The sequence below is a fragment of the Dipodomys ordii genome, unplaced genomic scaffold, assembly GCF_000151885.1.
Source record: "Dipodomys ordii isolate 6190 unplaced genomic scaffold, Dord_2.0 Scaffold35, whole genome shotgun sequence".
Classification (NCBI taxonomy): Eukaryota; Metazoa; Chordata; class Mammalia; order Rodentia; family Heteromyidae; genus Dipodomys; species Dipodomys ordii.
Genome location: NW_012267251.1, coordinates 10,101,433 through 10,113,360, shown reverse-complemented (window position 1 = coordinate 10,113,360; position 11,928 = coordinate 10,101,433). Strand labels below are relative to the sequence as shown.

The window sequence follows — 11,928 nt, the reverse complement described above, 5'->3', positions numbered from 1 at the left end:
TGTTTCCTTGTTTGCTTTTGAGTATGTGTGTGTGCCAGTCCTGGGGCTCGAACATACAGCCTGGGCTTTCTGAGCTTTTTTGCTCAAGACTAGTGCTTTACCATTTGAGCCACTGATTGGTTTTCCTTGAAAAAAAGAAAAGAAAGAATTATATTCTTTGAATATTAACATGTTGAAGATTTTCTTATTCTGTAATGATATTAATGGCAGCCTAACAAGTTGATATGAAGGCTGTCCTTTATCCTTCATTTATATAGCACTGTGTCCTTTCCGATTAAATTGTTAGGGAAATCTCAAAGCCCTGTGGTGGGTAACTCTCCATCCACCTCTTTGGGAGAGGCCTGTGTGCACACTCCTGACAGCTGCGGAAGGCAAGGGCCTCGGATGTCCAGACGGTGGATCCATCAGATCGATCTCGAGGCTGGTCCCAGGCCTCCTGGGCTTCCTAGGGTCTCTGCTCCCACTGCCAATCCAGGGTTTAGGCCGCAGAAAATGACTTGAATGCCTTCGGATGACCTACACGACCCTCTAGCTGCCCAATAGCTGCGGAACGGAATATTAGTATTTTCTCTTAGACAATTTTATTTCTCCTGTTGGTAGGATTTGCAAGGCGGATGTCCACGGCGATCAACGGTAAAATGGGCCCCAGGTCACTGCTGCAAAGCCTAGACCCGTTTAGATTACAAATCAAAGACGTCTAGCCGATGACGAGGCAAGTGCGTGCAACTTTATTTCGTGGTTTAGCGTGAACTAAGGAAAGGCACTGGTTCCGCGCCCGAATCCTCCGCGTGGGGCGGGGCCAAGTGCGCAAGGCTTCCTTCCACATAAAGATCTCTAGAGCAGCAAGCTTTCAGCAAGAGCCCGGATAGCTCAGTCGGTAGAGCATCAGACTTTTAATCTGAGGGTCCAGGGTTCAAGTCCCTGTTCGGGCGTCTCCTTTTTGTCTTTCAACAACCAACATTTTTACACATTTCTAGTTAAATACTGACGTCTGCGCTTCTTCCTAACAAGAACGTGTGCTATTCCCTCGTAACAGCTTGATGTAGGGGGAAGGGGATGAGAGTGCGGGGAGAATGCGGGCACTTCCGATCTCCCCCTCCTCCCTCGCTTCCCCCCATCCCTCCCCCCTCCTCCCCTGCCCCCTGCCCCCCAGGTTTTTGTCTGGGAAAACTCAATCAGCAATCCGAAGAAGCAATTTCCTCCTTGTTAGGCGCACCACGCGTACGGAACCTCGGTGCTCGCCAGGGAAGACGTCGTTGTCTAATAATAACTTTTTCTTCCCCTTTAAAAGAACGCGCAGCATCCTCACAAGTCAGTTACTCGTGAACCGAAGTGGGTTTTTAGACGTAATCCCCGAAACCACTCTGGTCCTGAGTCCCAGGGCGGGGAGAGACAGAATTTGGAAAGAAAAGGGAGATACGCCCGAACAGGGACTTGAACCCTGGACCCTCAGATTAAAAGTCTGATGCTCTACCGACTGAGCTATCCGGGCTCTCTGTCCCTTGCTTCTGCTTTTTTTTACTTGATATAAATGATGACTGGTTGCTTTTCTTGCTGAATCCTGTTTATAAAGCCATATTTCTTTAACTTTTAAAAATTCCACTTACTTCCTGCATATATTTTCTGAAATGGCCTGACTTTTCTTGTTGCAGAAATTACCAATATCTACTAAATTCTCTAAGTGAAATCAATAACAGTAAATTACACAAAAATGGGCAGAAAGAACACTGAGACTTCAAAGGCAGGGCTGCACCATTTTTTTTTTTTTGTTACACTTTTTCTCTTCAATCCCTTCCCAGGAGAGCATTATTTCCACCAACAGCACCTCTTTAAGGAAAAGAACACTTCCTCCACCAGAGGAAGAAGGAAAGGCATTTGATTTCTGAACGGAGGGGCTCACATGGTAGGCAAATCGGAGTGTGTGGAAAGGCGGGTCTGAATTTACACTGTAGGAATTTAGTCTTTAAATTTTGGTTTTTGTCTCCTCCATCTGTCAGGAAAGCACAAGTAAGTTACCATTTTTTAAACACAAGCTCACCAAAGAATTCCTTTCCATTGTAATTCCTCTTATTCCCACAAGGAGTGGAACATGGGGTATTAAGGAAAGTCTGCAGATCAATCTACTTTTTCTAAAACCAGTTCATCAACCCTGACTCACAGGGCGTGTAACAACACTGAATGAAGGACATTTCAAAGACTGATAAGGGAATTCGTTTTTGTTTCTGAGAACCACTGAACACAATGAACAACAAAATAACTCAGCCTCAATGGGAGGAATTTTTCTCTTCCTACAATTGTCCAGATATTTTAGAACAATGACCACCAAACCCAATGATGCTGAATAGGCTTGGGTTTCCACATACAAAAAGAGGGAAACTGCCAGGCACCAGTGGCTCAATCTGTAATCTTAGCCACTCAATAGAGGCTAGGATCTGAAGATCAAGATTAGAAAGCCAGCCCTCCCAGGCAGAAAAGTTTATAAGATTATTATCTCTGATTAATCACTAAAAAACCAGAAGTGGAGCTGTGGTTCATGGTAAGAGTACCAGCCTTGAGCAAAAAAGCTAATGGACAGCACCCAGCTCTTAGTTCAACCTCCAGGACCAACACACACACACACACACACACACACACACACACACACACACACAGATGGACACATAGCTTCTAAGATCTCCCCATGAGATGAAATAATTTTCTTTAGCCTGATCTAAACTAACAATTCAGCCTTTTCTCTACCTCCCTGCACTCCAGCCAGGTTACGTTATGTAATATCTTCTAAATATACCAGCCCTCCCTATTCAGATTCACTGCTTTCTGCCCTGACTGTGTGCCAACCTCTCTGCTGTGGAAATAAGAGGTTCTCAATAAACAATGTATTTTTGCTGTTCCTGAATTGCTTTCTGAAACTTGTCCTCTGACATAGACTGTTGAACTCAATCTGGCCACTAGAGAGCAGGCTAACCTCCCAGATTGTACATTTGAGCTGCTCATTCTTAAGCTTATTTTACTAATTCTTTTAACACAGACAGGTATGTGTGAGCAGGTGCATATCACACCTAAGATCTACACTCTTTTTTTTTTTTGTGGGTCATAGGGCTTGAACTCAGGACCTGGGCACTGTCCCTGAGCTCTTTTGCTCAGGGCTGGTGCTCTACCACTTTGAGCCATAACCCTACTACTAGTTTTTGAATGGTTACTTAGAGTAAGAGTCTTATAAGGAACTTGGGAACATGGCTCAGTGGTAGAGTGATAGAGTGGTAGAGTGCTTGCTTAGCATGCATGAAGCCCTGAGTTCAATTCCTCAGTACCACAAACAGAAAAAGCTGGAAGTAGTACTGTGGCTCTAGTGGCAGAGTGCTAGCCTTGAGCAAAAGAAGCTCAGGAACAGTGCGCAGGCCCTGAATTCAAGCCCCAAAACTAGAAAAAAGAAAAGAAAAGAAAAAAAGAAAACAAAATTGGGGCTGGCTTTGAACCATGATCTTCAGATCTCAGCCTCCTGAGTAGCTAGAGTGACAGGCGTGAGCCACTCTTATAAAATACAATGCAAAGTCGGGCGCCAGTGGCTCACACCTGTAATCCTAGCTACTCAGAATGCTGAGATCTAAGGATTGCAGTTCAAAGCCAGCCCGGGCAAGGAAAATATGTGAGACTCTTATCTCCGATAAAAACCACTAGAAAACTGGAAGTGGCGCTGTGGCTCAAGCAGTGGAGCGCTCACCTTGAGCTGAAGAGCACAAAAACAGCGCCCAAGCCCAGAGTTCAAGCCCCACAACCCACGAAAATAAATAAATAAATAAAATACAATGCAATGGCTGGGAATGTGGCTTAGATGGTATAGTGCTTACCTAGCATACATAAAGACCTGGATACAATTCCTCAGTATCACATAAACAGAAAAAGCTGGAAGTGGTGCTGTGGCTCAAGTGGTAGAGTGTTAGCCTTGAGCAAAAGAAGCCCTGAGTTCAAGCTACAGGACTAGCAAAATAAATATATAAGTAAAATAAATAAAATACAATGCAACACTGTTACCTCTAGTCTTACAATAATTAAATCCCCAACATTCATAGCCAAAGGCTGATATGTACTCTTTGAATATCATTTCTCATTTCCCTCACCACCTGCCAGGTTGGCAATGACAATTCTGCTCTCTGCTTCTGTGAATTCCACATAAGGCATATAGTATTTGTCTTTTGTCATTTGATTTATTTTACTCCAGGTTAATGATGAAGTTGCAAATAGCAAGGTTTTCTTTGTTTTAAAAATTATTTGGCAGGAAGTGGCGCTGTAGCTCAAGTGGTAGAGCGCTCGCCTTGAGCTGAAGAGCTGAGAGACAGTACTCAGGCCCAGAGTTCAAGTTTGATTCCTCAGTACCACAAACACACAAAAAAGCCGGAAGTGGCACTGTGGCTCAAGTGATAGAGTGCTAGCCTTGAGCAAAAGAAGTTCAGGGACAGCAACCAGGCCCTGAGTTCAAGCTCCAGGACTGGCTAAAAGAAAAAGCTAGATTCAAGTCTTTATGATTTCTCTCATTCACCTAGTATTTATTGAGTATCTGCTCTAAATCAGGCAATTAAATTCAAAAGTCAACACAGTGGGGATCTTTCTTGCCCACAAGATGGATCTTCCCTTCCATCCATCTTCCCTTCTCTTTATCCCCTTCCAACTAAAGAAATTACACATAACACATTTCAACACCCCACAACCAGTATCCAGCCCAGGCAGCTGTGTATAGACTCTTTTAGGAGCCCCCTGTAGGGAAGTTTCCTGAAGACCTAGCTCTGGCGTTTGTTTATTATGACTGCTGTAACAAATCATCCCAAATTTAGTGCATTAAAGACAACACAAATGTGTTACCTTTAGTCCCATGGGTCAGAAGTCCACTGTGGTGGTCAGTAAACTGAAATCTAACAGTCAGCAGGACTGTTCTTTCTGGAAGCTCTAAGAAATGGGAGATAGTATTCAAAAGGTACAGACTTTTAACTATGAATGTTATTGTAGGGTGACTAGATTATTACATTTTATTTTATGGGTATAGATCTTAGAAGTTATACATACCAGGGTTAAATCTCTTCCTTGTTTTTTCCAACGTTGAGAGGACAGTCACATCCCTTGACTTAGAACCTCCACCCAACAACTTGAAAGTTGAAAATGCTACATTTTGTTGGTTCATCACACCTCTCTTTGACTTAAAAATTGGGGGGGGCTAGGAAGGTGGCTCAGTGGGTAGAGTGCTTGCCTTGCATGCATGAGGCCCTGGGTTCCATTCCTCAGCACCACATAAGCAGAAAAAGGCAGAGGTGATGCTATGGCTCAAGTGTAGAGCGCTAGCCTTGGCTGAAGAGCTGAGGGCCAGCTCCCAGGCCGAGAGTTCAGGCCCCACAAGTGGAAAAACAAAAACAAAAAACAGATTCTGTGTGTTGGTACTAGGGCTTGAAATAAGGGTCTTGGCATTATCCCCTAGCTTTTTTGCTTAAGGATGTGTGCTCTGCCACTTGAACTACACCTCCATGTCTGGCTTTTTTTTTTGTCATGGGGCTTGAACTCTGGGCCTGGGCACTGTCCCTTAGCTCTTCAGCTCAAGGCTAGTGCTCTACCACTTGAGCCACAGTGCCACTTCCGGTTTTCTGGTGTTTTATTGGAGGTAACAGTGTCACAGCCTTTCCTGCCTGAGCTGGTTTTGAACCTGGATCCTCAGATCTGAGCCTCCTGAGTAGCTAGGATTACAGGTGTGTGCTACTAGTGCCCAGCTCTAGCTTTTTTGTGGTTAATTGGAGATAAGCATCTCCTAGATTTTTCTTCTCTGGGCTGGCTTTGAATTGTGATGCTCAGATCTCAGCCTCTTGAGTAGCTAAGATTACGGGTGTGAGCCACTGGTGGTATCAAGCTAGGGTCTCCATTTTAAGGACTGGTATGATTAGATGGGGTCCATCTGGATAATCCAGGCTAATCTCCAGGTCTTTAGCTAATCATATCTGCAGAATCCTTTCACACATCCTCAGATGGCAGAAACTAGTAAGTGGCCATCTCCTCCTTTGGGAGGTTATTCTTCCTTCCAGGGGTGAGGAATCTTTTTTTTTTTTTTTCCTGCCAAAGACTACTTTGATGCTTATGACATCATTGGTGACTTTGGCCATACAGGATTCTCAATACAGGCAGACAGCCATGGAGAGACAATGAGAAGCATGTGTGTCTGTTCTGTCAGGTTCCTTAAGCGGCCTGCCAGCCACCTGTTACCCATCCCCCAAATCAGTGATGCAAAGTGAAAAGAACAGAGGTAAGCATGGGGAGATCTGGGCGGGAAGACCCATTCTTTTGTTTGTTTTTTTTGGGTCCAGTTGTGGGGCCTGAACTCTGGGCCTGGGTGCTGTCCCTCAGCTCTTCTGCTCAAGGCTAGCGCTCTACCACTCGAGCCACAGCGCCACTTCCGGCTTTTTTCTTTTTGCTTATGTGGTGCTGAGGAATCGAACCGAGGGCCTCAGGCATGCAAGGCAAGCGCTCTACCACTGAACCACCTTCCCAGCCCCGGAAGACCCATTCTTGTACTAGGGAAAGAGCTTGTAGAAAGGCCCCTGGGTGAGAATATTGTACATAAGATATTGTACACACATCTGCAGAGAGCTCAATAAAACCAAAGTGTAGCATTTGCATTGCAAATATGGGAGATTATTCACTCAATTATTCAAGTTTATTGAATACTAATGGTTAGATGTTGGTCTGGAGAGACAAAGATGAACAAGAGCAAATCCTTGTTGTCTGAGGCTAAAAGGAAAGCAAAGGCCAGTTGTGACAGGACTTTCTTCAGAAGCTCCAACTCTATATGTGTATGTGTGTGTGTGTGTGTGTGTGTGTGTGTGTGTGTGTGTGTCCACACCAGTCCTGGGGTTTGATCTCAGAATTTGGGCTCTGACCCTGAGCTTCTTTTGCTTAAGGCTAGTGTTCTACCACTTCAACCACAGCACCACTTCCAGCTTTGTGGTGGTTAATTGTAGATAAATGTCTCATGGACTTTTCTGTCTGGGCTGGCTTCGAACTGCAATCCTCAGATCTCAGCCTCCTAGTAGCTAGGATTACAGGTATGCGTCAGCACCTGGCTAGGAATTTGAACTTTCTTTCTTTTTTTTTTTGGTCGGTCATGGGGCTTGAACTCTGGGCTTGGGCGCTGGCCCTGTGCTCTTTAGCTCAAGGCCAGCGCTCTACTGCTTGAGCTAGTGCTCCACTTCCGGTTTTCTGAGTCGTTTATTGGAGATAAGAGTCTCACTGGCTTTGAATCGCGATCCTCAGATCTCACCCTCTTCGAGTAGCTAGAATTACTGGCCTGAGCCACCAGCACCAGGCGGAATTTGAACTTTCAAGAGTTATATTGACTGGGCGTTGGTGGCTCACGCCTGTAATCCTAGCTATTCAGGAGACTGAAATAAGGAGACTGAAATAAGTAGACCTGTGGCTCAAGTGTTAAGAGCACCAGACTGGAGGAGAAAAACCTGAGCTAGAGCTCAAAGCCAGTGCCAATGCCCCCCCCAACCCCGCCCCCAACCTAAGGCAGGCTGGGGCAGGGGGTGGGGAGAGGGGGGCGGCAAAGATTGTCAGCCTTTTCTGTTTCACTTACCCCAGGGGACTCTTGCCTAACATTCTGCATCTGGGCTTGGAATCACTGCAGAAGATAGACATTTGGGCTGAAGTCATGTTCAGCTGTTACCCGTACTCTACTAATTTCATTTCCTGTAATGGTTTTGCCTGTGACTTTTTTTTTTGTAAATTAAGTGCTGGAGATTTAATTCAGGGCTTCTTATAACGTGCTGCTGAGCTACCTCCATCCGCCTCATTGTGTCTGTGGCCATTTTAACCATAAGCCTCTTTTTCCAACCCCCTCTTAGGTCTTCTCTCTTAACACACTGTCTAGAGACAGGTAGTAGCCAGTCCTCTCAGAGTTTAGCCTCTAGATTTTCCAATCTGCAAGTGTATCTGCTTGTGTATCTCTCCTTGTGAGGATAATCTGACCAACTCCATCCCAGGATGTCTTTTTTTTTTTTTGCCAGTCCTGGGGCTTGAACTCAGGTCCTGAGCCCTGTCCCTGAGCTTCTTTTTGCTCAAGGCGAGTGCCCTACCACTTGAGCCACAGTGCCACTTCTGGCTTTTTCTGTGTATGTGGTACTGAGGAATGGAACCCAGAGCTTCATGCATGCTAGGAAAGCACTCTACCACCTAGCCACATTTCCAGTCTCATGTGCCCCTCCAAGCCAGGAACATATTTAACTTTTTTTTCTCATTTAAAAAAAATCTCCAGCCAGGCGCTGGGTGGCTCACACCTGAAATCCTAGCTACTCAGGAGGTTGGGCTCTGAGGATGGTGACTCAAAGCCAGCCTGGGCAGGAAAGTCTGTGAGAGTCTTTCTTTTTGCTGTTGTTGGTCATGGGGCTTGAACTCTGGGCCTGGGCGCTGTCCCTCAGCTCTTCAGCTCAAGGCCAGCACTCTACCACCTGAGCCACAGCGCCACTTCCTCCGTGAGACTCTTATCTCTAATGAACCACCAGAAAACCGAAGTGGTGCTATGGCTCAAGTGGTAGAGCACTAGCCTTGAGCTGAATAGCTCAGGGACAGTGCTCAGGCCCAGAGTTCAAGCCCAGTGGTGGACAAAAAAAAAAAAAAATCTCCCCCAGGAGTTTGTGGCTCAAGTCTGAAATCCTAGTTACTTAGGCTAAAATCTGAGGACTGAAGCCAGCTTGGGTAGGAAAGTCTGTGAAGAAGAAGAACAACAACAACAGAAAAAAAGAATGCCCCCATTCTACATTCCCCTCTCTCTTCCTTCTCTTTAGTTGGCAAACTAGATTGTGTCCTTTATTCTTGTAGCCACTGGAACCTGGCCATTGCAAACCTCTCCCTCCTGCGCCTTTGTGCTGTCCTTTACCCGTTCCTGACAGGCTTCCTCTAGGTACTCTGAGCCCCACCTCTCTGGCTACTTCCTGATTTCTTTTGCAGGCCTCTTCCTTTCTCTGAATGTCCCCTTGAGTAATCTCATAGAGTCCATAATTTTACTATCCGCAACTCAACCCAACATGTCCGCATTTAAACTCACGATGAGTCCTCCACACAAAGATCCATGCCTGATTTATAGCTCCTAACTTCTCTCTAATCTTTTTTCTTTTCTTTTCTTTCTTTTTTTGGGTCTGGTCGTGGGGCCTGAACTCTGGACCTGGGCATTGTCCCTCAGCTCTTCAGATCAAGGCTAGCACTCTACCACTTGAGCCACAGTGCCATTTCTGGCTTTTTTCTTTTTGTTTATGTGGTGCTGAGGAATCAAACCCAGGGCCTCATGCATGCAAGGCAAGCACTACCACTGAGCCACCTTCCCAGCCCCTATCTCTAGTCTTGACCAGCTCTGCCACGGACTCCTAAGGCTTGAGGGATATAATTCAAGATTCCTCCCCTCACCAATTCTCTACATTCAATACCTTGTTAGATATCATTTATTTGATGTATTCTCTCATTCTGTGTTTTATTTCTTTTGTGTGTGTGTGCATGTCTTGAACCTGAGCTGCCCATTCTTGCTTGCCTTTTTTGCTCAAGGTAGAACTCAAGGTTCTACCATTTGAGGTTCTACCATAGAGGTTCTACCTCTATTTCTGGCTTTTTGCTAGTTAATTGGAAATAAGTCTCATGGATTTTTTTCACTTCATTTGATGTCAGTCCATTTGGAGCTTGAATTCAGGGCCTGGGCACTGTCCCAGAAATTTTTGGCTCAAGGCTAGTGCTCTACCATTTGAGTTCCACTTCTGGCTTTTTTTTTTTTTTTGGTAGGTCATGGGGCTTGAACTCTGGGCCTGGTAGAGCACTCACCTTGTTTACCACTTGAGCCACAGTGCAACTTCCAGTTTTCTGATGGTTAATTGGAGATAAGAGTCTGTCAGAGTTTCCTGCCTGGGCTGGCTTTGAACCTCAATTCTCAGACCTCAGCCTCCTGAGTAGCTAGGATTACAGGAGTGAGCCACTGGTGCCCAGCTTCTATAGACTTTTCTGCTCAGGATGGCTTTGAACGACAAACATCAGATCTCAGCCTCTTGAGAAGCTTGGATTATAGGCATGAGCTACTGGTGCCTGCCGTTAATGTGCTCTTTTTTTATGTTTGTCAGTTTGTTTTTATCTCTGCCACAGTTCTCAGCTTCCTTGATCTCCCAGCCAGAATGTAGATTCAACCTCCTTGTTCATCTCCCAGCTTATACGCCTGTGGCAGTGGAAAGCAACTGCCACATTCTGATTTAGGTAACAATAATTAGGGTGTAGCTTAGTGGTAAAGCACTTGCTTAGTATGTAGGAGGTACATGGGAGGTACCAGGCTTCCCAGCACTGCAGGGGGGGTGGGTTGGCAGTAGGGACTAGGAAAGCCACAAGGAATACTATGATGTACACTGGGCCAGCAGCAAGCAGCTGCCCACCTCCGGGGCCTGAACAGTCTGAAACAAGACAGAGTGAAGGAAAAGGAAGATGACTAGCTACAGGCAGCTTTGGTTGACCATGACTCCAAAGAAAACCAGAAGACAGATGGGGTGGATCTGGAGGTCAAAGCTTTCCTTTGCCCAACCCCTTCCTTTAATATGCCAGGTCACACCACTCCTCAGGTGTCTTTGTCCACACCCAGGTACTGTACTCTGTTACCTTGTCTGGGCTTGCTTCCAACTGCCATCCTCAGATCTCAGCCTCCAGAGTAGCTAGGATTACAGGCATGGCCCAGGAATGTGCTTTTTATGTTGCTATCTGCTCTTGGTGGGACTTTTTCTGGTTATTCTAATTCTCTCTTACTGAGCCCTGGTCTTTTTCCAGTCTCTAAGACTAACACTAGGCTGACCTTCAAGCATTGTATCCCCAGGAATTATGGCTGGGCTTGTGGCAGAGACTGAGGAAACAATTTAGAAGGACCCACATCTTTCTGACTCCATTAAACCCAAGACAGATTGGAATGGTATCAGCTAAACAAATATTTCCTTGGTGTGGGGCAAAACTTAGTAGTTGTTTCCATAGGCATTTTTGCTGGCCATCTGAGGCAGATAGTGTGTCTTGAGACCCCAGCATCTGTAGGGGTGCAGAGGGCAATGGAGGGGGGAGGACCAGGTTCTGATCTTCCCAGGATTGAAGGAAGGAAGGAAAGAAGGAGGGAAGGAAGGAAGGAAAAAAGGAAGGAAGGAAGGAAGGAAGGAAGCCTTCAGGAAAATGGTTCCCACTACCAGTGCTCTAAAAAAGGTACCGAGAGTCAACTATTAGGATATAACATATTATAGTTGTTTTTTTTTTTGTACCATCAGTGGGTTGGAGGGTCCTCTGCCTCCCCTCTCCCCTCAGGTGGAAACATTCACTTGGACCAATGGGAAAAGAACCAGACTGTGTGTATGTATCCCTGCACCTGCACCTCTGGCCTCAAGACAGGGATTCTTTCCTGCCTCGCTAGCGTGAAGATGCGGGGCCATCCCTCAAACCCACCTTGAACCTTGAACCCCGGTGCCTACCACGGAATGATCTGGCTTGCTTTCACCTGATTCACATGGGCGGGGGCGGGGGGGGAGGGGGAGTGTTCCAGCAGGGGAAAGTGGCGACCACCTGCAAACGCCCTCACCCAAGTGGGAAGCGGGAATCCCGGCTCTAGGGTTTGGAGAGCCGCACAGGACGCCAGCGCGTGGCTGGCCACGCACTGCGCCGAGGGCGGGAGGAAAAGGAGGGAGGAGGGAGGAGGGAGGAAGGGAGGGGAGAGAAAAAGGAGGGGGAGGGGAAAGGGGATCGATCAGGGAGGGGAGTGGTGAGGGGAAGAGGAGGGGACAGATCGGGGAGGGGAGGCGGGAGGGAAGCTATTGGGAGAGGAGGAGAGAGGGGCGCGTTCGGGAGGGGAGGAGGAGGGGAGCGATCGGGAGGGGAGGTGGGAAGGGAGCGATCGGGGAGAGG

The 11,928-nt window shown here is 46.5% G+C and overlaps 2 non-coding genes across 2 annotated transcripts; one reads left to right on the top strand and one right to left on the bottom strand.

The window, feature by feature from the left end:
• The first annotated feature begins 859 nt into the window (after positions 1–859).
• On the top strand, positions 860–932 carry Trnak-uuu. Its single transcript has one exon. It is a non-coding gene; the product is annotated as a tRNA-Lys (tRNA).
• A 487-nt stretch (positions 933–1,419) lies between these two features.
• On the bottom strand, positions 1,420–1,492 carry Trnak-uuu. Its single transcript has one exon. It is a non-coding gene; the product is annotated as a tRNA-Lys (tRNA).
• Positions 1,493–11,928: the final 10,436 nt, after the last annotated feature.